This window comes from Alosa pseudoharengus, unplaced genomic scaffold (genome assembly GCF_046254945.1).
Source record: "Alosa pseudoharengus isolate Yale_2024_CS ecotype anadromous, Long Island Sound unplaced genomic scaffold, YU_APseudo_1.1 YU_APseudo_1.1_scf_16, whole genome shotgun sequence".
Taxonomy (NCBI): domain Eukaryota; kingdom Metazoa; phylum Chordata; class Actinopteri; order Clupeiformes; family Clupeidae; genus Alosa; species Alosa pseudoharengus.
Genome location: NW_027468630.1, coordinates 5,223,475 through 5,232,099, shown reverse-complemented (window position 1 = coordinate 5,232,099; position 8,625 = coordinate 5,223,475).

Sequence of the window (8,625 nt, the reverse complement as noted above, 5' to 3'; positions counted from 1 at the left end):
TCGGCCATCAGACCAGACTGCTGGAAGGTGGCACGCGGAGATAAAGTGTCTCACACTGTCCTCACCTCAAGGCTGGATGTATTACTCAGTCAAACACTACAGCACTAGTGCCTCATATCTGAAACTTCACTGCCACTCCAGGTCAACATATTTGTGGAAAAACAGCACCCTCAGTACACATTTCAGACAGCCATGGTTAATATACAGTAGGCTATCCAAATAACAACTTAAGCGAAGTTGTTATGTGCTGCCAATATTGCATGTTTCAAGCTTTTCTAGACAGATGACTTTGCCACACTACCCGACACATATTTTAATAAATCTTTTAGCAGGTCAGTGTCAGCAGTAAAAACCAGCTGACCTGCCCAAAAGTTAAATTAACCTGCAGTCGAATTCAAAACTTGTGCCACACACAAGGCAAAATTAAGTTGTATCTTAAACACCTGAGGCAATGTTATGAAGATACATTCCTGTGCAGCTCTTAAAGATGTCATGTGATCCTTTTTTTTTCTTGCACAGTTGCTTTTTGTTTTGTCCTGCATCCATAGTCCCACACAACTTTAAAGGGGTGGTCCAGGATTTTGGACATAGGACCTCATTTCCAAGTTAGCAAGTGTGATATTTATCAGTGGAGACCGTTTTAAACATGTTTCATCCAGTCCTCCTTTCATCTAGTCTCCAATGATAAATATCACACTTGCCAACTTGGAAATGAGATCCTATGTCCAAAATCCTGAACCACTCCTTTAAGGTGCTACTGAGGATGCTTCATATCAGTCTTTTCCTGTCAGGGTTGTATATACGCTTGCCTCTGGCCAGAGTGATCCCTGCCTTAAGGTGGTGGTGGGGGGTCCTATATAAGTCCTGATTTTCAAATAAATTAGGTAGGCCTACGATAGTATGTGTCTAATGTGACTGTGTTTTGCTTGAACGGCCACTGATACTTCAGATGGACACAAAATACGTGTTCTAAACTGTTCAGGATGTTGCACCTGAAAACTCCAGTGTTTGTAACCTTCTGTCTGGTGCTTGTGTGACGTGGTCGTTGATTATAATCAATTACACTTTCCACTGAGTTCAGCTAAATGCTCCCCATGTTTGTCTGAATATTTGTACAGTGAGTGCATGGGCCCAAAAACTACTTGTACAGAGCCCTTTAAATGGGAAACCAAATAAGAGTCTTGGACCAACACATTGCTTCATCAGGAGCACATACTGTAAGCCAGGGGTTTCATTTGATTGTCTACTGAGCTCAGATATCAACAACCTTTTGCCAGAACGGAGGACTGCAGCAAGGGTTTCCTACACGGTAGCCACAACACCCGAGACCATTTGAGGACAGCTCATGCAGAGTCTGTCAGAATACGAGCAGGAACTCCACTGGATTGTGTGAACGCTCTTCAAATAGTGACCTTTAAGGTCTTTTCCTTAGTTATGTTGAGTTATATTATGTGTCTCTAATTGACCCTCTGCACACATAATTGATCTAGTCAATACCTCATGAGGCTCATGAAGTTCTATCGGATCTTTACACAGAGCCTTGATATTAAATAAGGAATGAAAGGGATCGAATTGTTATCATGTTGTTGTTTACATCGCTTTCATGGTTGTTTGTATTTACTCCAGTGTTATACAGTGCTGTACGTGAAAATAAACACAACAGCCTCAGACATGACTTTCTTGGGTGGCCAGAGAACATTGCACAATAAACATGTCTAAATAAAGAGTCAAGTGTGGACTTAAAATATGAGCATGTGTCCCAGTTGCATGATAGTGTTCACGAGGACACAGTTCTCCCAGGTGGCCTGCCAAGAGGATGATTCTGTTGAGGCTGGTCACTGTTCCAGCTGTTCATTACCTGTAGATCAAAGCCATACTTTAACAAGATGAGACACAGACCATCTGATCATTCTAGCATCATCCGAATTCCCCCTTATCTTTCTGTTCCATCAGAATAATATGGCATTGGGCCATCCTGATAACATTATATCCCTTATTTAAAAAAATATTTGTCAATTATGTGAATAAATGGTACCTCTTCTTACTCTTCCTGTGCTTTTACTTGCAACTTTACAACAGGACAGGCATACAGTGATGCACAAATTTTACCAGAGGAGGGTTAAAGTAGCAGTAGTAGTCCTGGCTGATGCTAGGAAACATTGGCACTGAAAAATGAGGTGAAATAATGATATCTCATGGAAGCCATTCTTTTGAGATAATCTCTGGAAACACTAATTTGTTATTCTGAGCATTTGTAAGCTGAACTCAAAAGGCACAAAACACAAAGGTTACTCTCCCCACAAGTTCAGCAGGTGTCTAAACAAGTTGAACAAAAAAGAACACACATAGAAAATCATTAGTGAAAAACAAATACAACATGACGTCCAGTCTCATTAGTCTTCACATAGGCATAACAAGGACTGATAATACAATTTACGATGAATACATTGAGAGTTCAACTTTCACATTGCAGGAATATACAGATAACTGGATTTTGAAAATATGCAAAACCATGCATGTAGTGGAGTTTAGAACTCTACAGAAGTGGGAAACCCATATGATTTCATGAAAAGGTATTACAAAAAAAAGTTTAGCACTATCAGAATATACAGTATACTGAAACATCAGGGGTGTAACGTGTGGAGCTGAGGACGCCGCTGTAATCACTTAGCACCGGGCCATGTCACAGGGCAGGTCTCTATCCATCAGCCTGCCCTCACAGCCAAAAATGGAAATGCAGAGACACTGGCGGCAGAATTACTGCACCCTGCTCGATAATCTAGTGGGCACTGCATTCATGTTGACACTTGTCATTGATCTCTCTCCCAGCCCAGACGATTAATAACTGGTGTCAAAGCACGGCCCCCTCAACACTGGGGCACGGGAAGTGCTGGTCTCAGCTAATTTTGCCCCAATCTATACCAGCGCTAATGACAGTACAGACACAAGGCCATGCTCAACAACTAAGTTAACTTTGGAGACCTTCGACCTGCCTCTTTAATTGGACGCCCTTACAGAACGTAGAAATTCTAACCTCCTAGACACTCTCTAGTCTGGGCCTGCATTCTCAAATGGCCACCCACCACCTCCTCATTAGAGTGTGCACGTGTGTAGTTTGTTGATAATAGTCTAGAGAAATGATGGAGAGAGCCAATTGTGGCCCTCAGAAGTGTTACATGATTTGGGGCAGCTGTGGCCTACTGGTTAGCGCTTCGGACTTGTAACCGGAGGGTTGCTGGTTCGAACCCCGACCAGTAGGCACGGCCGAAGTGCCCTTGAGCAAGGCACCTAACCCCTCACTGCTCCCCGAGCGCCGCTGTTGTTGCAGGCAGCTCAGTGTGCCGGGATTAGTGTGTGCTTCAGCTCACTGTGTGTTCACTGTGTGCTGAGTGTGTTTCACTAATTCACGGATTGGGATAAATGCAGAGGCCAAATTTCCCTCACTGGATCAAAAGAGTATATGTACTTATATACTTATACTTATTTGGAATTCAAGCGTCAGTCTCTTGCCTTTACCACATTACATTGACTAGCAGTGCCACCTAGAGGTGGAAAAATTAGACACAGGATCATAAATATCAATCAGTCTATCTCAGTATGAAGCTGATGCAAATAATAAGGCAATCTATGCATGAAACTAGATTTTCCCATATATGGGTTTTGTCATAGACTGTTCTATATACAGTCTATGGGTTTTGTTGCCAGATGGGTTTTTATCAACATACGAACACTTCTGTCTGGATGTGACTGTGAGGTCCTACTCAATTATTCTCACATTTTCCATAAAACAGGGAATGTGATTCCTATCAATTAAAGGTTGTACTGTATCAAATATTCATTTTCAGCAAATACAGCATTGCACTGTCTCCTCTTTGTATAAAGGATTCTCTTGATAGAACACGATGACATTGTCAAAAAAGGACTGATATTAATGGTAAACATACAACAATATTGCACATAGTCTTTCCCTCCTCCATATGTGCTGGTGAGCCATTCATGGTCATGTGATGCATTTCCCAGTTTCCCCCTGTCTCATTTCATTGAACTATATGTATTGCTTTACATGATCTATAGCGGCCAGAAGTCATGCATCATTTATATTAAAACTCCCTAGCAGCTTGTTCCAACAACACATTGTACACTGGTTTTCACTTTGGCCATCCAGGTGATGACTGCACTTTCAGTGTTGTAGGGTTATTTGTAGGGTGTTGTGACCTTTGAGTAATGTAAAAATGAATGAATGTGCTATTTAAACCTACAGTATAATTAATCTGGATAGGTGATACTGTATTTTTTCATCTGCCCTTGCCCTTTGAGCTGTTGAGATAGAATGAAAAATGACAGCACTTTTAAACCAGCAGGTGGCTAATTATTCATTAAATATGGGCTCATTGAGAAAAGGGCTAATCACCCATGATGAACAGAACCCTTGGTGTGTGTGTGTGTGTGTTAACCCTTGTAAGCTGTGTGTGTGTGTGTGTTAACCCTTGTAAGGTGTTCATATTTTTGTTACTCAGCCAATGTTCCCAGGTCTGGTGGACCCATCACATTATTAGACTTTTACTGTAAATCAATACAGCCATAACAATTTATGTAAAAATACTTATCAGATGTTTACTTTAGCTCAATTGCCAATTACATCATGGTTCATCTTTGCCATTTACCCTTTTGAGATCACATTTATGATCATATGAATGATTTTTGCTTTTCGCTTTTTTTGAAAAAATAAGGAAATTCAATTAAAAAACAAGGTAAAAAAAATAGAAACAAGATTTTTGATCATTATTGATTCTTATTTCTTAGTACTTAATCCGAACAGGTGCAAGTTGGAGGAGGGGGGCATGGTGCATAGCACCTGCAATTGTTATACTCGGGTCCAGTAGACCTGAACACCTCATATGTAATAGTTATGTATAGGGGAGTGTACCATGTGCAGTCATTGAAAATAAGTTCTTTTTTATGTTCTTCACAGAAAATGAGCCAATGCCAATGAGTCTGAGTTTGAATAAATAATAAATGAATAAAGAAATAATAAATGTTCTTTTAACAGGCAAAACGGGTCCCACAGACAGGAACACCTTACAAAAGTTAAAGAAGCCCTGTGACCTTCACACTATAGTTAAAGAAGCCCTGTGACCTTCACACTATGACTGGTCACACTGCACAGTCCAAACAGCAACTAACACCAGTGTAAAAAGGTAGCCTTCATAAAAGACACCAAAAGACCATGGATGCATTACACACACACACACACACACACACACACACACACACACACACACACACACACACACACACACACACAGACACACACACACACACACACACACACACACACACACACACACACACACACAGGGACTCTCTCTCTCTCTCACACACACACACACACACACACACACACACACACACACACACACACACACACAGGGACTCTCTCTCTCTCACACACACACACACACACACACACACACACACACACACACACACACACACAGGGACTCTCTCTCTCTCACACACACACACACACACACACATACACACACACACACACACACACACACACACACACACACACACACACACACACACATACATGCCTGACACACACCTTGCTCCCAAAGACTGGCTCCTAGGTCTCACAGGAGCAGGGCTGAAAACACATTGTCAGTCAGCTGGTGAATGCATGGCTGCCATCCGGCACACGTCCTGCCCACCCGGGGTCCTGACAGCAGGGCCGGCACGTCGGCTACTCACAGTCTGAGGGGAAAAAAACAACCTTAAACAAGACTTGGATTCAGGTGAAGGGCAAATTAAAAATCTCTACAAGCTACCAGTGACACTTCCATTCACTGTGCACTTGTCTGGCTCAGAAAATCTTTAACATGTGTGATAATACATAACTTAATCATGTGTGATAATAACACACTTAACATGTGTGATAATACACTTGGTGATTAGAGCGTCCATCATAAATCAAATGTATTGCAAGTAAACTGTATATAAATAGTGAAAGGCAGAAAGGAAAGGTGCAAGGTGAGGGAGAGGGCAAGTTTACATGAATTGCATGAGATTCCTGATGAAAGACAGAAGGCGTATGTTTTATGCATTTACATTTCATGGAATTCTGCTAATGTAAATATTATAACTAAATCGAATGTTGGATATGGGATATTGATGACTGCATGACATACCTCATGTAACCTCCAGAGGGCAATGTTTTTCTTCCAAAAGCTTTCAATGGGTGTGACTGACAAGTGAACATAACTTTGAGGCTCTTACTGTAAATTGCTTGACCTAGGCATTATTACAGTTTTTCTAGATTGCTTTTACCTGCTTAAGTAAACTGGAACCCACTTGGTCCAGTCACGACTACTTTCTTTGCACAGCAGAAGTCATCTCTTGCGAATGTGTTCACACATTTTCATTGGGTTCACACATTTCTCACACCCTTTTGCAAAACAGTTAACACAGGTGTCAAGCCCCAAACTCTATTGCTTTTCCCATGCTAAACAAAAGGAAAACATCTTTTCACAGGTGGTATAGATACCTTGCATAAGTCTGAATCTCTGATACACCTGTGTGATACTCCTTTGCACAATTCTTCAATCAGCAATCATTCATTATACATAAGATATGTCTGTTCTGTGTTGCTATTTGCAAGTATGGATCTAATGCACATTTAGACAAAGTACTGTATTGGCTATTTGGTGAAGAAAACAATACAAAAGGTGTTTACTGTAGGTCTATTTCGATGAAAAATGACAAGTTGTAGTTCAGTGAAATTTGTCTTGCTAAGTGTTTACTGTATGTCTTACATGTCAATGACAGTCACATCTTGGGAGGAATGAATAAATAATTTTTTTATTCAGTACAGTTTGTCTTTTTTTTCTATGGTCTTTTCACAGTTTTTTCTGATACCATAAAAATGAGAAAGTAATGGAACAGACATAGCAAAAATGCTAATTTTGAGAACTAGATTTTGCATTTTGTTGTCCAGTGTGTAATGATTGGTTAAATAGTGTTTTTGAATTGGCAACAAGTTGTAGTGTTTGAAGGAAAGATTTGCTTTTGCTGCATGTTTTAAGAGTTTTGAGAGAGTAACAGCCTTTTGCAAGCAAAATGTGTAATTTTGTCCAGAGGGCTTTTGTTCAGACACAGGTGTTAACTGTTTTGAGAACGTGATGTCAGAGTTGACACAGGTATCAAAACGATCGAGAAAGACTGAACAGAAATCTCTCCGGTCGCCAGCTCTCAGGCCCTTGCTGAATGCCTGATTAAAGAGGATCTCAGTCAGAGTAGAGGTAAAGAACTCACAGCATGTTAGTAGTTTAGAACAACGAGGGGTGCCCAGTGAGTAGGCTAAACTCATCTAGTGCTTCACAAGAGTTTCACAAATCAACCCCAAGGTCAATTGCTGAGTGAAAAAAATAAACAAATTGTCTGTTTTTGCTCTTTTACTCTCCTCTCAAATTGATACCTCTTGTAAAACTGCAATTATAGTTTTTTAAATCACAAATTTGCTTCAGTAAGCAGAACTAATCTAGGAGAGGACAGCCTTTTTGGGATCACATAAAAATTACATATTTTCCTCCAAATTCTTGAGTGTCTGGTCGTGATGCAGAATATCTGACAAGCTACATTAGTTGCCCTTTTAGTAAATACTGCTTGCCAAGCCAAAGGAGACTCAGGTCATTAAAAAATAGCCTGCAGTGCCCAGAGGCCAAGCGCACTAAGCTCCCCAATAAAATTCTAGATGCACACCAGCACACCATATTAAAGTAACAGAGTAAATGATGTAAAGTTTATTCACACCAGCTGGCCATTAGGCAGTGGTCTTGCTTGGGTTCATGTTCTGGTTTAGTTATCAATTTTGCAAGACTGACATTGATCTGCACTAGACAAAACAACTGTATTAAACAGCTGAGGTGCACCTTTGATTTATCATCATCAGACATCTAACTGTGTTTCATAGCTTCTCATATTGTATTGATTGACACTCCCAATAAACAACAAAATATCTCAGTCCAGATGTGCAGAAGACAGTAAGAACTGAGGTGCAGAGTTCTTTTACCCAGCTCGATTTTACTGTAGAGGAAGGCACAACTTTATTGCGCACACTTTTACCTGTGTGACTTGGGGCAAAATCGTTTTTTATGGAGATAAACACAAAATAAACATGTGGAATGATGAAAAATGCCTGTGTTGTTTGTGTTTGTACCAGCAACTGGCATACCATTTCCTGTTTCCACCATGGTAAAGGACTGATAACACATAATTACATTGAAAGACATGGCAGTCATCATCATCATCATAAAGACGTTACTGCTGAGAGAAATAGAAACCCAATCCAATTCTCTCTCGTCTGGATGAATGGATTAAGAGTTTATTGTTGTAGCATTTCAACAAATTAAATCAAATTAAGGAATGTCATCTGAGCACAGCATAACATATGAACAGTGAGTGAGCATTTGGACATGCATTTTTAACAAGTCATGTCATGACTGTCAATTTTCATGTGATATCAGAAGATGTAGACAATTTCTTTATTTAAAGCTATTTTATGATTTCCCATCAAATATTGCATTCGTCATGCTGCTGGGCAGCGCATTGTGTAATTTCTTC